Raw genomic sequence first — 21270 nt, 5'->3', positions numbered from 1 at the left:
CAGAGCCCTGTGCTAGCCACATGGGGTGGGGGGAGGAAGGCATGCAAAGCAGGTCCCTGAACCCGGGAGCCTGAGGTGGAGCAAGAAGGCAAGGCTGGTGCACAAAAAGAGTGCCAGACAGGTGGGATGTGTCTAAGTGCAGTGGGGCATGACCTGGTCCTAAAGTTAGGGGACCAGTGTCGGGGCAGAGGCCTCACCTCCGTTAGGCTTTAAAAAACAAGTTTCATCCTAAACTACCTTTTCCTTAGATTGTCTCCCCAAAAGTGAGTGCTCCAGAAATACCAACTTCTTCAAATGTGAGTCCTTGAGAAGGATGATCAGGAAGGGGAAGCGAGGAAATGCATAGATATGCATGACTGGGAGGCGGGGCCACCTGTGCCGTTACTGTCCTCTAGGGGCGTCAGAAATAAACACAGTGATGAAGCAGCCATTCCCCTTCTTCCCCTACTTCTCTCTCTTCATCCAGTTTCAGAGAGACCAACGGACCCAGCAGCAGCACCCACACTGCTGCTGTGTCCTGCGCCTGCGTCCCCGGCCAGCCCATCCTTCCAGGGACAGGCAGCTTCATCGCTTCCTTAGTGGTTGGGATGGGACTCTGAGGCTGAAGCACTTGGGACTAGTCCTCCAAACTCCTCTATGATACCCCGTTACCTCCTCTCTCTTCTCGCCCTTCAGCATCCAGCACAGAACTTGCTGGACCTGCTTCCTGTGAAATATTGCTGGGGTCATGCTCTTCTCTCTACTGTTGCAGTGCAAGCGTAGGTCCATAGAGATGTGATTCCTCAAAAGGTAATTCAAGTTCAGCTTTAGCCTAGAAAGTGCTGATCCCCTCCAATGACCCTATCACAAGGTATCTGGTATCTTCCTAGCTCTGAGTGAAGGCATTGTGCCCCAGCCCTGGCTATGGGCAGCACCTGAGCAACAACTCTGTTTTGGGGAGCTGACTGAAAGTGGAGAGCTGTGGGAAAAAGACCAGGACGGAGAATGTGGGTGCACACAACAAAGACTTGGAGAGTTACTTTACAATGCACAAAAGAGATCCTTCCTTAAAGAGTCGCTGAGGACTCTTTCATATTGACATAAATGTTTTAAACATTATTACCACTGGGATAGCATCTCCACACCCTGTGCATTGCCTGGCTCCCCTCTGGTCTCATCTATCCGTGCAGGTGGGGCAGCACCCACCCAATCAGTTCTTCCTGTATCCAAGGCTGTGAAACAAAGTGCAGACATACACTGCCTCTCTAGCTCCATAAAGTTGGAAGTTTGTTGCTGTTTTATTCAACTGCAATAGCAGCTAATCTCTTTCTACTTCAGTGGATTTTTCCCAGGGAGTAGCCAAGCCCATTGGAAAGTGGGAGAGACACACAGGGCAGTGGACACGAGCCATGCCTCAGGCTTTTGCAGGATCTCAGACCAAAGCAAATGAGCTGAAGCGGTCACGAGGGGCTCCAAGGCCCAGGATGTCCAGAAAGAAACCCCAAGGCATAGAAGTCAGTGAGACCAGAGCCTGGAAAGTTTTCAGAACAGGCAATGTGAAGAGAAAAAAAGGCACTGGTGACTTCTTTATGGAGCAGTGGCTTAAAGCTTTTAAGTGCAATTGTGTCCCATCCTGCATTCACCCCAAATACGTCCAGGTCTTGTTGGACTCCCCTTAAAGAGGCCATGTTGATGAGTGACATTTGACAGCAATAATGAGAATATGGGTGGGGTAAAAACCTCTTTAGCCTTTCTCTGTTTGACTAAGAATGGACAAAGTAGTATAAGCAGATTATAGACCCTTTGAAATTCTAATAAATATTTGGGTCTTCTCATCAGAGAAAAAAATGCATATACATAGAACAATTTTATAATTAATTTTGGGTGATTCACTGTCCCCCAAAGGCAAATTCTCTAAAGTGTTAATGTGTGCCAGGCTCAAAATCCTGATGTGAGAAGAGAATCTGGTCTGCTCTAACATTCTGGACTTTATGCTCTTGGGCAGCCAGGGACTGTTCTGTGTATGTGTCTCCTGTGATGGCTCAGTGCTGTCCTGAGGGCAGGGCATGAGCCCTGTAGGCGCAGAAGCCCCTCGGATCTCAGGTCTGGTGTTGGATTTGCAGGGAGCTGTCAGGTGGGGAGATACCAAAGATGGAGTCATCTCCCCTGCAGCAGACCAGGGCTCCCTGCTCTCCTTTCTACCCTACTGGCTTCTGGAGCTTCTCCAAAGACAGCAGCAGGCACCAATGGCTAATTGCTCCGAAATAGCTAGTCTCCATTTCAGGGTGCTGCTTGCTTTTGCTTCAGTAGCTGGCAAATGAATCCTCCTAGGGATTATAATAACCCTGTCCTGGCTGTGTTCCCTGGAATCTTGGCCTCTTTCCCTGGCACTCATCCCAAAAGGGTTGGAAATCTCTGAGTATTTATCCCCTTGAAGATTCCCCGTGCCCGCCTGGCGCCCAGCCACTCTGCACACATACGGCTGGCTTCCTCCATTTCTCTGTGGAGAAGGCTGTGCCCTGACTCCCCCTGCATGCCCACCACTCCAGACCTCTACTCAGTCCTAACCTACTACCCTGAAGGCGGCTCTCTTCATAGGGCTGCCTAACTGCCCATTTAGGACCTGCTGCTGCTCTCTTCCCTTTTATCTGTCCTCTCTGAAGATGTTTTTATTCAATTCTGGCAGATCTACACTTTTCCTTCAGTATCTGTTCTGCCAAAAAGCCCGAAGTCCTGAAGGAAGAAGCAGGATGCCTTCTCTGACTGAAGACAGAGACTAGCAACCATTGGAACTGTGAGCAAGTGAAGTGGCTCCTTCCTCAAAGAGCTGGTTTTTAGTTCATCTTTTCTGAGAATAAATATGTGATTCTGGGGGCAGGGAATGCATTGACATTTTGGTTCTGCAGCTCAGAACGTGAATGCAGACCACTTGGTAATGACCGAGCGTTAGAGTGTAGAGGGTGGTGAAGTTAAACCCTGAACACCTATTGGGTGATATTAGTGGTGTTTTGGGTTTCTGTCTACCCCCACAAGATGCTGAGCTCCATGAAGATAGGAGCTAGATCTTTAAATTCTTTGTAGCTATGACCATCTACTCCTTATCCCTAACTACGAAGGTTGAGGGGTGGGAGAGAGGAGTACCTAGCACAAGACGGGCAGGAGAGAGGAGTACCTAGAACAGGATGGGCGTTTATGAAAATTTCAATAAATCAATGGCCGATGAGTGAGCTGTGATGGCCTGGCAAATACAGCTTCTAGCAAAGCCCTTTCACAGAGTGTTGAGACTTAGTGTAAATGAACCCTGCATGCTGGTGGCCACTTATAATATGAGGCTGATGAGTGGAGAGCAATGGTACTCATGTGGGACATTTTCTTTCACTGGATCTGTGGCCCTGATTGTGGTGGGGATCCGGTGTGAAGGTATATATAGCCGGATCCCAGCACAGGCATCATTATTGCTGGCAAACACACTGAGAGCGGGCTGCTGTTATTTTTGTACGGGAAGTACAGCACATTTCACTGAAGTCCTACCGAGTGCTACACAATACTGGGGAAGATTCTCAGCTGCTTCCTTCTAGGAGCATTTACTCCAAACAAAGGCCCGATGAGCAACCCACCGCAGACTCGCAATTACACGCCAGCCACACCAGTCAGGAGGACCGTCCCTTCCCTTCGGTTACTACTTAGCTTTTCACATTGTAACCCAGGCCTACTGCCTTCCTGGTAATGATATTATAATATTGTCTTTGTGTACCCTTTGCCAAGTCACTCTTGGCAATCCATGGAAATTCAAATACAATCATAATCAATAAACAACAGTAATTAAAGCACCACATAATAGATCATATAAAACCTGTATAGGGCTGAAAAGCCAAATAAGTGGCATTTTAACAAGAGAGAAGCAGGGTGGGCCAGCTCAGAGGGACTGTGTTTGGGAAGCAAAACTGTTTTCAAGCAGCGATTGTGAATTCCCCACATTCAAAGCCAATTCGTGGAGTTTCCACTCCAGAACCAGGCGGACTTTCTCATGCGACCGATTGCAGACGCGGCCGGAAAATAGAAGACGGTGCATAATGGAGAGCCTGGGATTTGGTCAGAAATTGTGAGTTTACGTCAAAGACTTAAAAGAGGTACCCTGAAGGAAGGGAATGTACCCAATTTCCCCCACGCAGGGTCAATCAATCTCTGCAAGGCGGATGGACAAATCCCCAAGAAGCTGGAACCAAGCAGGTCTCAGAAGTGGGTGCTCCTGGCAAAGAGGAAATACTCATTTCCTGCTCAGCTCCCTGAGGAGACAGCAAAGGCTGGGAAAACACACGTCCTTTAGAGCCAGAGAAACGTGGGTTTGCATAGGAAATCTGCAGTTTATCAGCCTAAGCTACCTTAACCTCTATAAGTAATTCTGCATCTCCTAAAGATACTGAAAATGCCCATTTCACTCACTCTAGGAATTAAATGAAGGAACCGATGTAAGGGACTTATCACAGGGTTGAGCACAGAGTGGGAACTAATAGATGTCAGTCCTCTTCCCACAAACCCCTGGGACTGTGTTTAGAAAGGTCGAGGTGACCCTTGGAAAGTGCTGGCTCGCTTTGAGAGTTACGTTCACTCTGGCCTCATTCAGGACCTGCTTTGTGTCTTGGTATCACTCGTCACTAGGAATGTTAAGATAAACGGGAACCAGATCTCATAGATAAGCCTGAAAACTAGTGGAAGAATCACCCCCGGCCCCACATGCTTTGTCTATGGCTAAGGGCAACAGGGAATCACAGGAGAGAGGGACTAAGTCAGCCTCAAGATCACTAGGGAAAGCATCACAAAAGGGGTTAACCCTGAATGATCCATGAATGAGAACCAAGAATATCTCCCCACAAAAAAAAGGAGAGAAAGAAATCCCAGGCAGAGGAAAGAGCCTGAGAAAAGGCACGGAGGAGTGCGTGTACTATATGTGGTGTACTTGCGAGTGCCTTAGAGGCACCTGCGGCCCAGCGAGTGGGGATTAAGCTGTGATGCACACACCTCCTTCTACACAGCCTTCTGCACAGGCTTTCCTTTCTCAGAGCTCCCTGACCCACGCAGCCAGAGCTGCAAGGTTAGGGTGCTAGTGAGATTCTGCCTGTTTCTTTAGAGCACCAACCACAGATCACGAAATTGGGGATAACTGGGCTACTTAACAGGCGAGATCTGGGGGTATGCACCGGAGAGAATGAGGGCAAGTGGGTTGGTGGAATGCTCCAGGTTTAGAACTTGAACTTGGGGCAGGGTGAGGAATGGGGGTGTCGCTGTTGGGAGAAAGCTGACTCCAGAGTTCCCTAATTGAGCTAAGATCCACGCCCCCACCTCCCTGTTTTTAACACCTCGTAATATAAAGAGTAGAAATTTTTAAAGAAAGCCAAAGATGACAGTTGTAGGGTAAAAAAGGTGTGGGAAATATGTGAAGAACAGAAGGCTTGGGATTCTGCTCTGCTGTCGGTGATGTCTGAGGTGTCCGCAGGGAAACCACAATAGCTGGGGCTCAGGACCGGAAGAAATGGGGGTCAGAGAGTCTCCAGCGAGCTTGGAAAGGGCCCTTTCATGTCAGGCCTGGGGAGGGAGGGGACGTCCCCAGCTGTCAGGATGAGTTCTGAGCCCTGTGACGTGGCTGGCTTTTGTTCTTACTTTGCCTTTTCCACTTCTCTCTCTTTAGTGTCAACTTCGCAGGCTGTGATGGTGATGCTGACAGCAAAGTACTTAACACTTTTAAAGGGGGAAGCGTTCCATAAATCTTCAGTGAAATGATGAGACACGTGAATTAGAAGGCAACCTCGTGCTGGTTCCTGGAAGAAAGATAAGTAAGTACTAGGAAATAGAGTTTGGTCTTCCTACCCAAGATGGCCTAGTATCATTAGCCAAGCCCATTTTCAACAGAATAAAGCAGGAAGTTCTCAGTCATCCAATCCATGGGCCAAGTTCCCCCTAAATCATAAAGCCTCTTTTCTCTCCTTAATTGAGAATCTAGCTGTCTTCATGTCTACAGAGAGCCCAGATCTCCCTAACGTGTAGATGGATAGATAGCAGTCCACTTCCTGGCCATCATTCCAGACCATGGTTTCTGCCCCCAGGGGAAGCCAATCTGATTGTCCCCATGGAACTCCTTCCTTAAGTTGCCAGACACGTGCTGCCATCTTGGTCTCCTCCTTCAGGAGACCAAGCAAAAACAAGGAGAGTCTCTCTGCAGTGACATAAAGCCGTGAAAGATGAACAGTTATTTCCAGAGATGAAGATAGACATTTGAAGTCCAAGGAAGCCTTGTTCCATGCAAGAAACACCTCACCATTGGTTTCATAGGTTCTTGTGGCCATGATAAGCCAGCACCTGCTCCAGGAAGAAATGATGTGCGGGCGGGGCATCTGAAGGAATGAGTGGGGAAGGTCTCCACCCAACTGTCTCCTCCTCCCAGCAGTTGGAGGCAGGACACCTCACAGGGCTCACACCACTGCTCCCTGCCTGACTTTCAACCAACTTTCAATTAGCTGAACAAATGTGTTTAGTGTTGTTACAGATAATCTCAAAGCCGTTTATGTTGGGCTTCATAATACATGATGGCAGGGAGGTGGGACGGGGGTAGGAGGTGGCAGTGGAGAGACCTGAATAGGAGAAAGTTGTTGAAGATTTATCTTTCTAATTATGCTTTGCTTAGGGCTAATATTAAAATTACTTTTAATTCCCTGAGCACACAGCAGCTGAGGAACATGCTGGGCATTGGGAGGCTGGCCTAAGGATTTTAAATTTGCTGAGGACAGACCCACATGGGTAATGGCAACACAGCTGTTAAGGCCAGCTCTTCTGCCACCAGGGCTGGCCTGAGACCTCCAGTATTCCCCCCTGGTCTGGCTGTTCCCATAGTTCACATAAGGAGGATGAGAGGCCAATCCCACCCACACTGCCCCGTGCCCAGCTCTGTCGCTCTGTCCTTGACTTGCAATGACAAATGGCTTCAGCAGATGGACCACACAACTCTTTCTCATTGTTCTGAGGTGAAACTACCCTCAGACAGGGTGAATAATAAGCAATTACTAAATTAATACAACATGGTCTGCCTCCTTTACCCCCAGTGCCAGGGATGTGTTGTGTTAATGACTTTTGCACCTGCTGAGTGTAATTAGTGAGTAATTCGCATGGGTGTGTAATTACTGGGTAAACACATGATATTTACCAATAACTTCCTGCTAGGTAAGCACCAAGGAACACTAACAGGTAGCTATTAGGACTAACTTCAGGTGAAATGAGAACTGGCCCCAAATTTGGCTTAAATCTAGGCTCTAGTGAAAATGTTCTTCAAGGAATATAATTGAATTTGTGAGCAAGCTCGCTACTCTCACCATGTTTTCCCGGCTTCTGAATCAGACCATGATGCAGAAATACCAAATATCCCCAAACCTCTTATTCATAGATGAGAAATAGTGTGAGTCTCAAGACTTGATACTGGAGGAGACTCTCGAGGTTGGCCCCAGTTTCTTCATATGCAAAATAAAGATAAGCCTATTTCCAAGGGTTGTCCAATCCTAGTGAATGAAACAATTAGCATGGGAGCAGGGCTAGAAAAATAAAGTTTTACAAGTGTATGTTATTAAAACTGTGATTCCAACCTGGTTGTCACTATGCGAGCCTGGGACTCTTATGTGGGAAATTGTAGGGGGGACAGATATGGTTAGACAGGGACTAGAACCCCCTCAGTCCACTCCTATCCTTGGTGGTATCTAGAAAACTTTCAGTACTGAGAAGAGAGGCACAGCCTTCACATTCTGCATCTCCCACACACACGCCCCACACCGGGCATGCACACACATGCACGTACACACACCCTGCATGTCACTCTGGAAACTTTCTCATGTCTAAAATATCACAAGTGCTGATCTGAGGCAGAACGCAGAGGAGGAATTAATCCCAGACCTGCTGACTCCCAAAATGTGTTCAGATACTTAGTTACAACTTCCAATAAATCTCTGTAGGCATTTTTGCAACACCTCTACCCCCATCCTAGCCCACTTAAGCACTTGCACCAACTCTAACCACAAAGTTTAAAAGTCAAGAGTGTGAACAGAAGAGGGCAGTGGGCAGAAAATGGATGGGCAGACCTATCCCTGCTGCAGGGGAGCACTGGTTTTTAAGTATCCTGTATATTCCCCCACCCTCACCCAGTTTGCCTCCACCCTTACGTAGGCATTCCCCTGACCTCCCACTTGTCGTTCTACTCAGAGATGAATATGTGTGGATTTCATCAGGCTTGCACCCAGGGTTGCCACTGCAGGGCCAATGGCCACGTGCACAAGTAGTTAATCAGTGTGAAAGGCACACTCTGTGCCCCCAGAACAGAGTGCAATTAACTTGTCATCTAGAGGTCAGACCCAAGACCTCAGCCTCATTAGGGCTGAGCCGTAGCCAGGGGAGTCTCACCACACACACACACACACACACACAGAATTCACAGGGGTAATAGGACTACTCTGGGAGTTAAATCCTTGGTGAGCCAGCATAATAATGGATATAAAATAAGGGGATTTTCTCTGGGTATTAACTAGAATCGACATTGTATTTTTGAAGTACATTTGCCATGGCATAGTTTTACAAATATTTAACTTCTTAGAAATGAACAGAAAGTACATTGATTTCACAAGATATAATCTCTACTTTAAGTTAATTTTCTTTATTTTTACTGTGAATAGCTAATCAATATATTCACATAGTTCAAAATTCAAAAGGGCCAAAGAGCACCCAGTGAAATAGTTTCCTCTGATTCCTGATTCACACTAAATTCTTCCTGGTGTCACCCAGTTACCAATTTCTTCTGAATCATTTCAGAAATAGTGCATCACATATAAGCAAACACGTATGCCTTTCCATCCCATTATTTCACATAGATGGCAAGATATGATATATACTCCCCTAGATACAGTATCTTTAATAGGAATTTACAAAATATTTTTAAAAGAATTAAACATAATTTTCTTATTTACATAATTTTTACATCCTAAAGATTGGACCTCTGAACAGAAAACCCCTAGAAGAATTTTTCAAGTCTTTTGATGTTTTACTTGCATGAATATTCATTCACTTCCTGGGTGCCTAGTAGGTCAAATGTACTATCTTTGCTTCTTCAGTGAACATACTATCTCGGGTTGCAAGTTGGAAGTGGGGAGGCTAAAAGCAGCCATCCTCCCTTACAAGAATAAACACAAAATTAGCTTATATTGCCAGGTTACTTACTGTCTCCTTTAGCAAAAACAGTGGCATGTACCGACAACTTCTAGGGATAAGGAGCACAGGAAAAAATTAATTCAGTGCGCCCAGCATCTGCTGAGCAAAGACGTGGTCCCCTACCCTTCCACAACACAGGCAGGCGAGGATTAGTATCCTTACTTTTAGGTAAGACCCCGGGACATAGAGAAGAAAGTTTGCTTTAGGTCACTTGGTTTATTGGTTGGGAAGTCAGGATGTGAAACTGAGACTCTGTTCTAAGCCCACACTCCTTCTTTCTTACCAAGCTGCACCACTATGTCTTAAAAGTGATGAAAACTCAAGGAATTTTAGAGCAACATGTTTAAATGTAAAGGCAAAGAAGAGTCCATCTATATCAATGTCTTGGTGAGGTGCCACAAATAGGTCAAAAGGCAGGTGTGTTTACCTGGTCAGGCTTTCCTGCAGAGCAGGTCAACTTAAAACCCCTAGTTTTCTCCTCTGCTGGTCGTCACCCACACTCATATTAAGTGCTCTTCGGGGGCCTAAAAGTGGAAACTACATGACAGCCAGGAGTAGGGAGATGTTTTGAACTAATGCCTACTCATTTTTGCCTTGATGTAAAATAGGATATCCTGCATCTATCTTGAATCCTGCTGTTTATTTTTATCTTCATTTCATAGAATCTCAAAATTGGCTTATACATAAAAATATGGCATTTTCAATGCTATCCCTAAATTACTGTAGGGAAGAACTCCTTTCCATTTTCTTCATTTTCATCCATCTCAATTTTATGTAGAACCAGGAAGACAAAAGTTCAGCTGCTTTGGTCTGGGTAAATGACAGGAAGAAGACAGCTCTTTAGACCTCAAATCTCAGATCCTTACTCACTTTAGCAATCAAAAAAAAAATGTACAGCTGTACAATGGACTGAAACGTACATCTCTCCAAAATTTATATGTTGAAATTCTAATCCCCATAGTGATATTATAAAGAAGTGAAATCTTTGGGAGGTGATTAGACCATGAAGATGAAGCCTCACGAATGGCGTTAGTGTCCCTTATAACAGACAACCTAAAAAGTGCCCTTATACCATCCACCATGTGAGGACGCAGTGAGAAGAAGGTTGCCCTCACCAGACACCAAATCGCCAGTGCCTTGACCTTGGACCTCCCAGCCCCCAGAACTATGAGAAATAAATTTCTGTTGTTTACAAGGCACTTCCGGTCTAAGATATTTTGTTATAGCAGCCCAAATGAAGACAGAGAAGCTAACAATTTTTTTTCCTTTTTTTTTTTTTTTTTTTGAGACAGGATCTCACTCTGTTGCCAGGCTGGAGTGCTGTGGCACGATCTCAGCCCATTGCAACCTCTGCCTCCTGTGTTCAAGCGATTCTTCTGCCTCAGCCTTCCGAATTGCTGAGACCACAGGCGCCCGCCATCACGTCCAGCTAAGTTTTGTATTTTTCAGTAGAGATGGGGTTTCACCATATTGGCCAGGCTGGTCTCTAACTCCTGACCTTGTGATCCGCCTGCCTCAGCCTCCCAAAGGGCCAGGATTATGTGAGCCACTGCACCTGGCCTCCTATTTTTCAAATAGGAAAACTAAGGTACAAAGGGCCTATGAGAGTTGCCGGCAACCACCAGTGCCATCCTTATGAGGAATGGCTTACTAGAATTGGTCTGCATCCGGGAGCTCAATCACACTGGCACACGTGTTGAACGATGGATAGAGATACAGGGTAAGCAAAGGTGAAATGTCTCCAGTCAGTACCCATCCAATTAGTAGTCAACTCAGGGCCCCTAGAAAACACTGTGCTTTCACTTTATAACAGTAGTCAGAAACAATGAAACAAAACAAAACAAAACAAAAAACACTGGGCAAATTGTCATGAGTAGCTAAGGATCCATTTCATTTAGCAAATACTATTGGTCCCAGGGAAAAGCACCAAGCCTGGGAATCCCTGCCACAATGACAGAATCACATTTCAACAGCTGCTTCTAGCCTAGGATGCAATCCCCGCCGCCAGCATCCCTCCCACCTCCAGAAACAGTAAACATCTGCCACGAGAGAGCCCCATTAGTAAAATTCCCACCGTCTAAGGGTCATCGATTGGCTTTCTTCTGAGCTTCCTGCCTGCTTCCCTCATCTCTGCAGCCTGTGAGAGGCTGCCACGACCATGTGGGCAACCCCAAGCTACAGTTTCTTTCCTCATCTCTGCCCTAAGCACTTTCCCCTCCAGGAGCACAACTCTGAACTGTCATTCCTGTCAACCAGATGGGAGATCAGCCACAAAGCTGTTCTGCCTCTCGCGAGGACAGGAACTCTTGTGGCAGGCAGGCTTTCAGGGCGGCGCCCAGTGAGAGCGAGTGAGTTTGGGCCTCTTGGTCGCTGCGGTCATGGTAGGGGAAAGTGACCTGTTTGTCACCAGGTTTCCCTTGGAAGTCCCCCACCCCCAGGCCTGGCTCCCCCTACTTCCCCTTTTGGTCCCTTCTGCTCTCACAGCTTCATGGCAGCCAGTGTGCAGCAGGATGCTGACAGCAGAGTGGCTCCAGTGAGCTGCCATTCCAGATGTCAGGAACAAGCTCACAGGTAGGAGTCCTGTAGGATATTTATGGCTTTAATTCCTCGGTAGAGGTTTTTGTTCTGTCATGCGGCGACGTATGAATTGCTACTCATTTGCTCCTGTATTTCCACATCAGCGGCAATTATGGAAGGGCTGCTGGCTTCTTGTATGAACCCACAAGTTATGATCCCTACATATTTCAGACTGAGTGAAGCCGAGAAGGATTGCAAACACCAGTGAGAAAGGGCTGGGAGATAACAGTGATGAAGAGGAGCAGGCTTTCAGGCCATAAGGTGGCTGTGAAGTGGTGAGGAGAGGCAGGAAAGTGCCCACTGTTTTGAGGGGGTGGTCTAGGCATCCTGGGCTTCCCTGGCCAGCTTGCAGGGGAGGTTTGGGGGATGGTCGGGGTAAGACGGTGTAGGCCCAGCGGTAGAGGATTTGAGCTCTGCTCTGCCCGGCAGCTAGCACATGTGTCCATCTATGACCTTGGGAAAGTCACTTCCCTTTTCTGGCTCCTGCTTTCCCCAGCTTTGAAATGAGGACAGGCCTCCTGGGAGGAGGGAAGAATGCACCGAAGCATGCACTGATGGAAGTTTCTATCCAAAGACCCAGAGCCACGTTACTTTTCATGGAACGGGGCTGTCTCCTGGCTCAACAACCACAGCATTTTCACACTTACAAAAGAAAAGGTCTGTCAAAATCCAGTATGCCACCAACTGGGGAATATAAACCCCCTTTCTACTTTAAGTTTACAACAAATTCATAAAACAAAGAGGCTTTTTTATTTCATGTTTGTCAATAAACCTGGCAATAGAAATACCAATTTGAACAGCAATTTTCCTGCTGGTCTGAGCTGAAATTAGCTCTGGATGAATTGGTTGTCAGTTTTTACGTGTAAATTCTCTCCACACCCCCTGCTCCTATAGATTGTTGTAAGACATTACCCTGTTTCATGGCCATGTCTCTGCCCACACCTTTGGTTCTTGAAGATGACACCCATTTATGCCACAATGACTCTGACCAATTCTAGTCTAAAACCTGGGCACAAAGGGCATATTGCTGCAACCACATGGCCCGCAGGCAGGCGAAGGTGGCAGCCCATCCAGACAGGGTGGAGCAAGGCTTGGAATATGGATGTCCTGAGGACCAATGTAGGCTTGTCCCACTGACCTTTATCACTGTGCCTCAATGACCTTCATCTCTCCCACTTCCAGAAACACTGCTCAGATTCCAGCCAAGCCCTGAGAGGGGTTCTGGAAAACTCTAATTCATTCTAGGGCTGATATTTTCCTATACTGGCATTTCCAGATTTAGCAAATAAAAATTTAACAAATAATTGTTAGTATAAGTATATTCCAAATATTGCATGAGATACAGTAAAAAAAAAAAAAAAAAGTATTGTTTATCTGAAATTCAAAGTTAACTGAACCCCCCCATGAAAGGCCTTTGTCTCCAAAGATATTGGTCTGTGACTTTTTCAGAAAAAAGATTTGCTCTCCCAACACTTCTACTCCTCCCTCAGATTATCAAAAATCTAACCACATGTCCTTAAGAATACCAACCAACCATTCCTTGTGATGCTAAAGTTGAAAGACCAAGGTGGTCCAAGCTTTAAAGAGACAGATGGAAATGTAAGTCCTGGCTTCATGGTGCAGCAGTTACACTGCCTTGTTTTCATTCATTAATTTTTTAAGCCCTAGTTTACTCATCTGTCAAATGTGCACAAGAATATTTTCTACTTCAAAATGATACTCCAAGGAGCAGAGAATGTATATGACATCTTTAGTGCAATGCCTAGCACAAAGCAAACAATAAGTTACTCTTACTAATTTTTAAAGTTTCTATATATGAAACAGTTTCAAACATGAAAACAAGTAAGTCAACAGTTACAAAATATTCTCAGATATCATCGTACTTTACCTGAACAACCATGAAATGTGTTAATTTTACATTTCATAGATTAAGGTTAAGTACATTTGCAGAGTATATCGCAATTAAATAGCAAAGTGCTGAGTTTGAACAAAAGTCTCAGATCAGACTCGGATTGTAATTTTCTCATTATGGTTCAGTTGTCCTGATCCCTGCCTTCAAGCAGATTATTATTCAACTGGGAGGTGGAATGAAATACAAAGTTATTTCCAAACCAAAGTGTGTGATGCTCTCTTTGTTTACTCCTTAAACTGGGCATTGGAAGTTCTTTCAATACTTTCCCTTATATCTTCTCAGTCATGGGCTAATAGACCAGGTACAGACGGTGTGACAATCACGAGAATACTGACAAAATGTCAATCTGCAAGTTATAGGTATACATGGTAGGGGCACTGTCCAGCTTGATTCAGCTCAGCAAGAAAGTCTGGATTTTCTCCTTAGATTCATAGGAATTCAGCTGTCTCCACCAGCGAGACTCTCTTGGCTTTCATTCTGTAAGATACTCATTCTTGACAGCTTTCTACACACAATCAATGGGTTGAGACCAACATGTAAAGTAATCCCAGGCATCCCAAGCTGCTGGTTATTTGCTCTCTTCCCAGATTCTAAATCTCCTTCTACTATTGGAAATCAGATATGCTGTTTTCTCTCCTATGACTGAGAAAGCGTGGCCCAGAGGGGTGCACATGAAAGAAGGCACAATTCAGCTACCTTTTGATGGTTGTATCTTCAGCACAGTGGTGACCACTCCATTCACCAAGGCAGGAAAATGGTCCAGAATCACAGTAGATGTGCGTTTGGTGATATGACAAAAGACGCTAATACCTCCAGGAGAAATGCCTACTCTCTCTGGTTCCTAGATGTTGCTAAGGCTTTGATCACTCTATTATTCCCCACATCTTAGAACTTCCACAGCAGCAGTGATGGGCGAATGATACATTTATATACAAAAGGACAAACAGCATGGTGTGAGAAAGCCCAGCTTCCTGAAAAAATACTACACTCATTTCACATTTTAGGGAAATGCGTATCTGAAACCCAATGACCAGTTTATTTCCTAGCTTTTTAGCCCTAAGCCATTCTCAAAAATGTTCTCTACTTCCTACTTAAATAATCTAAAACCCTCCAGGTTCATCTTGTTTACTTTCCTAGCCCTACTTCTAATCATTTTTCTTTCATACTTTTCTCTTCCCTGGATAAACTAAATGCCAACTGATCTTCTCCTCTATCTTCTGACTCCTTTCATTCCCTCTCTGGCCCATCACTAATCAACCTGTGCAAGCATCCACATGTACATTCAGTGTGTACTTGAATTTCTTGTTTGCAGCAAGAAGTAGTACCTCACATTCTTCAAATATCCAAACAATAAGGAAGGACACTGATAGCTACAAGGAAGCAAAGTAAAATATGTAAAGCGATTAGAGAACAACTTAAGCAAGCAATAATATGAATAACTAATAGCAACTGCATATAGCTTTACAGGGCAGGAAACCCAGAACAACCCGAATCTCATTTGGTCTTCACAATAATATGTGATCAAAGTCAACAATAGAGCATATAGAATGGGAAAGTGAAGTGGAAATGGCATTTATCTGTCATCAAATGGATGTGGGTTTGAACTGCAACTGTGCCAGCTAATGTGTTGTGTTACCTGACTATACCACACCGCCTCAGTGTTCGCATCCCAAAAATACAAGAAGAATACACAAAATGCAGTAATAATGCATACAAAATGCCTGACTCATAGTCGGTGAACTATGATTAGTCTCATTTTACAAACAAGGAAATAGAGACCCAAGGAACTTTACAAGTTTAATCGAGGTTACAAAGCCAGTAAGTAGCAGAGCTGGGATTCAAACTCAGACACTTATGAATTAAAGCCTCTGCTTGGCCCATGACATCGTGACTAGAATCTTTTGTGCAATGCTTCTCAAACTTAATATGCATACCAGTAACCTAGGACCTTGTTAATATTCAGATCTCGATTAAGCCCAAGGTTTTCCAAGATTCTGCATTTCTTACAAGCTTTGATGGGATGTGTATTCTTCTGGTCCACACTTTGAATAGCAAAGATATGAACTGTAAGTCTTAAATAGAATTTAAGATTATTCTAACATGGTACAGTTGACTTTTTAAAAAATTAGTCTTTTACGGATGAGAATAGAATGTAGAGGTCATGAAAATGTGTTCGAAGTGTTGGGTGCTTTTCCATATGCATGGCATGGAGCTAGGTTATGGAGACACACAGACGAGCTGAGGAAGGTGGGACACATGCTTGCAAGTGCAGAATCAGGACAGATAATGGAGAACCTTGAAAGATTTATAGAGGAATATAACTTAGATCCAAAATAATAAGGATCCACCATATGTTTAAAAACAAGGAATTGGAGTTTAAATCTGGATCAAAATAGAGAGGCAGGAATCGAGGATACCAACCACAAGGCTGCCGTAGAAAGCAGAGATGAGATGGTATGGATTTGGACTTGTAAGAAACTGTGGAAATGAATAAAGTAAGGCCAGACATATGAGACACTGAGGAAGACTATGTTGCTTAGAACACTGGCCTTTAAACTTGGATGTGGGCTATAATACAACTCTTCTTCACACTAGCTATCTGACTTTGGTCCTCTCTGAGCTTCCATCTCTTTATCCATGAAATATAGATCATTTATTTCAAGGGCCATTGTGAGGATTAAATAAGATAATGCACGTGAATGCTCTTTGAAAACTCTAAAACACTATATAAATCAAGGAGCTATTATGATTAAGTTTCTCATGCAGTATCTGACATATTAGCACTGAATTAAGTAATGAAAGCAGAGAATTTGATGAATGCTTGGATATGAAGAATGAAAAAGAAATAATCAAAGGTGATCTGAAAATTTTCAGAGTACTTCAATGAGAAGATAGTTGCACTAAGCGGAAATGGGAGGAGCGGCGAATCCGCAGTGGAATGTGATGGGTGAAGGGCTGGTGAATCTTGTAAGACTCCACCCCGCGAAATTTAAAAGTCCCAGACGCAGGACATTTCCCTGACTTTCAAAAGGAGCAGTGGGGTTCCTAAGAGTTCCAGTGAAAAAAAACATTATTTAATTTTCATCGTCCTATGACCACCATAACCATTTGGTGGCCAGGTGTGTGGCCTTGAACAAGGCTCTGCTTAGCAGGGTCTCCTCATCCATGAAATGGGGACACAAATAAGAGCTACCTCAAAGGGAGGTCATGAAGACCACAATCAGTAATGGTTGCAAAGCCTCTCATTCAGTGCCCGCACATCCTAGGTTCTCAATAAAACCCCTCTTCCCCATCACCATTGTCTGCATTACTGTTACTGTGGCAATGTTCAACACAGAAAACAGAGGAACCTAAAAAGAACATGTGTCTGGACAAAAACACAAAACATATTAAGCTAAAGGAACACAAGAGATTCAAGTCTTTCCCATCCACAACACACCATTCCATTATTTTGCAAATGGGGAAACTGAGGTCCACAGAGGCAGCATGTGACCAACAGCATTTCTTTTGGATGGGCTGCTACAGTCTGCTTACCCACTGGTTCTCCCAGTGATGCTGGAGTTGCAAAAATCTCTGGGAAACTAAGGGAAAACAAAATACCTGCTGAAAGCACTGATTTGAGAGAGCGTGCTCCATGGATGAGACCATTCTTTTCATCAGACGGAGCAGTATATTTCTCCAAGCTGGACTATTAATTAAAATTCAGCAATGCTAATTTTACTGCCAACTTAGGAGATCCTTATTACATTTATTTTCCAGGTAATTGCTGCTTGTACAGGAGTTCAAATAGATGTCTTTTTTAGATGGTGCAATAGATCAGAATTATAATAGTTACATTCCTCACCCTTCATTTTGCTCCCCTCTCATTCTGAAGCCCGCTTCCTTAAATTATACGGAGAAGCCTCCCTCTCTCTCTCCCTGTCTCCCTCCCGTTCCTGCCTTAGTGCCCTCTGCTCTCCAGGATGCCCTCTCTGTCAATGATAGACTCCACAGAGGAATGGAGGATCAAAACAGACTTTCTGGTTTGTTGTTCACAATTTCATCGTACCATTTCCCCTCGAGGAAGAGCCAAAAATAATCCCTTACTTACATATGGAAATGTATACAAAGCACACTTCCTTACATCGGCTGTTTTTTTAAATCCTAAGTTGTGTCCCCAGTTTACAGATGAATCAATCGACGCTCGGAATCATAATTTCCAGATTCTGGTTTCACCTCTTATTTTTAATCTTGACCAAGAAAAAAATTTTCAGGAAAAATTATAATACGTTGTGCTCCAAAAGAGAAAATAAATGATAGTGACAAGAAAGAAACTTCGCTCTCCAGGATCAAAGGCATGTGATGAGAGTAGCGGAGGAGGAGGAAGAAAACTCCCAAGTTCTCTTCAAAGTTAGAGAGGCTCTTTATGGAAATCTCCTCCTTGTCACCGGGCCTATGGATTTCTTACAACAGGAAGACTCTTTTCTTTGTGCCATTGAATCCCAGGATGGTGACGCTGGGCAGCGGCCACACCTGAAGGCAACCAGGCAGTTTCCAGGGATCATCCTAAGAACTTGTCTGAGAGGCACTTCTCACGACCTGGAGGCCTCTGGGGAGAAGCAGCAGGCACCAGAGCCCTGCACAGCAGTGTCACAGCCCAGTAAGGGGCTTGGAAGTTTGAGTCAGTCCAGCAATAAGTACTGTGTACTGGGGAAGGAGAAGTTTTCGGGGTGGGGTCGGGGGGGCAGATTCATTTGAAAATAAATGGTAGTGGCCATTTATTATATGTTTATTATGCACCAGGATATTCCTAAGCATTTTATATGCTTTATCTCCACTGTCTCAACAATCTTGTAAGATGGGTACTGTGATTATAATTAGGCCTATTTTTACAAGTGAAAAACCTGAGGCTTAATAAGTTAAGCAGCCAATGGAAGGTCATGTGGCTAAACGAATGGAGCCAGGATTTAAACCTGGGGCTCTCTGACTCCAGAGCTCTTGTACTCTGAACGGCTCTGCACACTGCCCTCCTGGAAGTTTGGTTTTGTCAAAACCCCTTTGGTACTATAAAGCAGTATTAGGTGAAACAGGGAAAGAAAGAATTTGTACCTATAGCAGTCATATCCAAATTACAACATTTATACCTCAAGGACGGTGTGAGTTTATTCGTCAGGGACCTAGAAAAAAAGTTAGCATATGTATTTATATTTTAATGTCATCCTTTGAAAATATCTATGTATTCAGTAGTACCTTCTTATTGCAGTTTTGCTTTTCAAGGTTACAGTTTCCTGAGGTCAACTGTGGTCTGAAAATCAGTGAGTACAATGCAATAAGATATTCTGAGAGAGAGTGAGACACTATATTCATATAACTTTTATTAGAGTATACTGTAATAATTGTTCTGTTTGATTATTAGTTATTGTTAGTTTCTTATCATGCCTAATTGATAAGTTAAACTTTATCACAGGTATGTAAGTATAAGAAAAAATATAGTATAGCTGGGGCTCAGTACTGTTTGCAGATTCAGACATCCACTAGGGGTCTTGGAATGTATCCCCCTTGGATAGGGGAGGACTACTATATATGAGTTTTATCATGTAAACAATATATTAGTACTTTCTTTAATTTATTTTATGAACAGGGATCAAAAGTATTCTGTCTTGAGATTTAAAATTGCATGGTCTTAGAGTTGGGAAAGGAATTTAGAGAACATCGAATCCAACTTCCTGCTTCCCACCCACTCTGGCTAAGGTTTCTAGGATTATCCTCCAACCTCTGGTCTTCTCTTAAATGCTCTCAGTTTGCAACTTTACAAAGGTTTTTTTGTTTTGTTTTGGTTTTTTTGCCACTATTTCACGGCAACGGAGACTCAATCGCTTCTTTCTAAAGACTCAGATCTACATATTCCAGCTGTAGACCCAGCTGGCTCAGTAAGCACAGCATGTGGGCCATGCAATGGACATAGACTTTCATATGAATGGTGTCCCAGGACTAGTCAACGCAGTGACCCAGCCTGCTGGTGAAGCCAATCAAAAATAATCCTGAGACATCAGAGACACATGAATACCCTGAACCCAGAAATCCTTGCAATAGCAAAAGCTTGCTCTCTCAAGGCTGTTAACCTACTAAATTCTCTTGGAGCTCTTCTCCAACTTTCTCCTTCCTGACCTCCCCATTGGTTTTCTTTTTTTGTGCTTATGAATTGCAGACGTCTTCAATCAACACAACTGAGCTGAGACTCCTCTAGAAGAGAGCTGTCAGGGTCCTGACAGACAGCTGGTGAGGTGCAGAATGACATGAGTGAGGGGCTTGGCGCTGACGTGAAGGTTGAGGAGGCAGCCACCGGAACCCCACGCAGGCTAGAGCTGTGACCGACAGAAATGACGATGCGTGTTCCTAGAGGCTTAGGCAGTGCCAGAGAAATCACTCAGTGCCAGCTGGCTCCTGCATGAATGCTTCTCTAGACCAGCTGACCTTTGCTACTTAGTAGGGTGTACGTTGCCTCTAAACCCATTTCCAATTTACTGACACCTGGTGGATTTTTATTCACCACTGAGCTCTGACCCAAAAAGAGCTGCCAAATGTCCTAGGCCATCCGTTCACTCAGCACTTAAAATCGTGATAGTCACCACCAAGGAAAGCTTTAGGACCTTTAGTTTCAGGTAAGAGCACTGACTTTTGGGACAGAGCCTGCCTTGAATAGCTACAATTTGGAAGCTCTTGAGCTTCCTCTGGTCCCCTTTCCTAGTCTACAGAAGAGGATATTGCTAAAAGGCTATTGTAGGTAAAATGAAATGGGATCAGTGTTGCAAATGCCATTTTTTACTGTTGCAGTGTTTCTGCATCGTGTCGCCTGAGGGCTTCCTTCTGTGACCAGAAACTGCTCTGCCCCCACGCAGCACTGGCCTGGAACTGGAGAATTAAAGACCTGCCTAATCCCACATGCAAACTTTGATGTGATTGGTGTATAAGTATCCTAGCACCCTAGTATCGTGGGTTAGATGGCGCTGAGGCACATATTCCATGCTGGGCCCAGCACTTCCCCAGGGTGGCATCTCACTTGGTGATGTGCCTTGTGCTGGTTACCTTCCCTTCCCATGTCAGCTCACTGGTGTGCCCTGGAATCACCTACCAAACCAAATACTTAAATTCTTGCTTCTGAAGAGACCCCAACTAAAATAATATGTATTGCTCTAAGCAGTTTGATTCAGAGCAGATAACGAAAAACAGGAGCTGAGGATTATAATGTGGAATTCTTGAGCAAGTAGTAGGCTCCATTTCTTAGCCTTCTACACCCTCTTCCTCACAACACCAAAGTCAAGAATTCCTGTCTCCTAAGGAAATGTCTTTTACGGCTTGGGTGGACGCTATTGTAGAGGTATGAAACAGGCCAGTTCCCTTAGTCAGTGAGTCTGCACTGGCTGTTTAGAATGTGCCCAACAGGGCACCATCCTCTGGAGAGGCCATTAATAGCCTTGGGCATGGTCCCTGCCTCAAGTTGGAGAGTCAGGGCTCATGAAGTAAGAAGCAATACATTTCCAGCCCATGCTGTTTGACAGCAGTACTTTTCTTTTTTTTTTTTTTTT

At 44.5% G+C, this 21270-nt stretch overlaps 1 protein-coding gene and 1 long non-coding RNA gene across 3 annotated transcripts in view; one reads left to right on the top strand and one right to left on the bottom strand.

Annotated features, from left to right (window-relative positions):
• The window catches only part of LOC105476177 (neurotrimin), a 1408523-nt gene that overhangs the window by 1135851 nt on the left and 251402 nt on the right, over positions 1–21270 (bottom strand). The gene's annotated exons all lie outside the window — the stretch shown is intronic.
• Positions 11702–21270, top strand: LOC139357628 (uncharacterized). Of its 2 annotated transcripts, none has more exons than XR_011611200.1 (3): positions 11702–11787; positions 19893–19963; positions 20519–21270. It is a non-coding gene; the product is annotated as an uncharacterized lncRNA (long non-coding RNA). The 2 variants fall into 2 exon arrangements; XR_011611199.1 differs by having other exon boundaries at positions 19893–20346.

The sequence above is a fragment of the Macaca nemestrina genome, chromosome 12 (genome assembly GCF_043159975.1).
Source record: "Macaca nemestrina isolate mMacNem1 chromosome 12, mMacNem.hap1, whole genome shotgun sequence".
NCBI classification, from domain to species: domain Eukaryota; kingdom Metazoa; phylum Chordata; class Mammalia; order Primates; family Cercopithecidae; genus Macaca; species Macaca nemestrina.
Note: the sequence above shows the minus strand (reverse complement) of the source record. Positions and strands in the feature narration are given on the sequence as shown.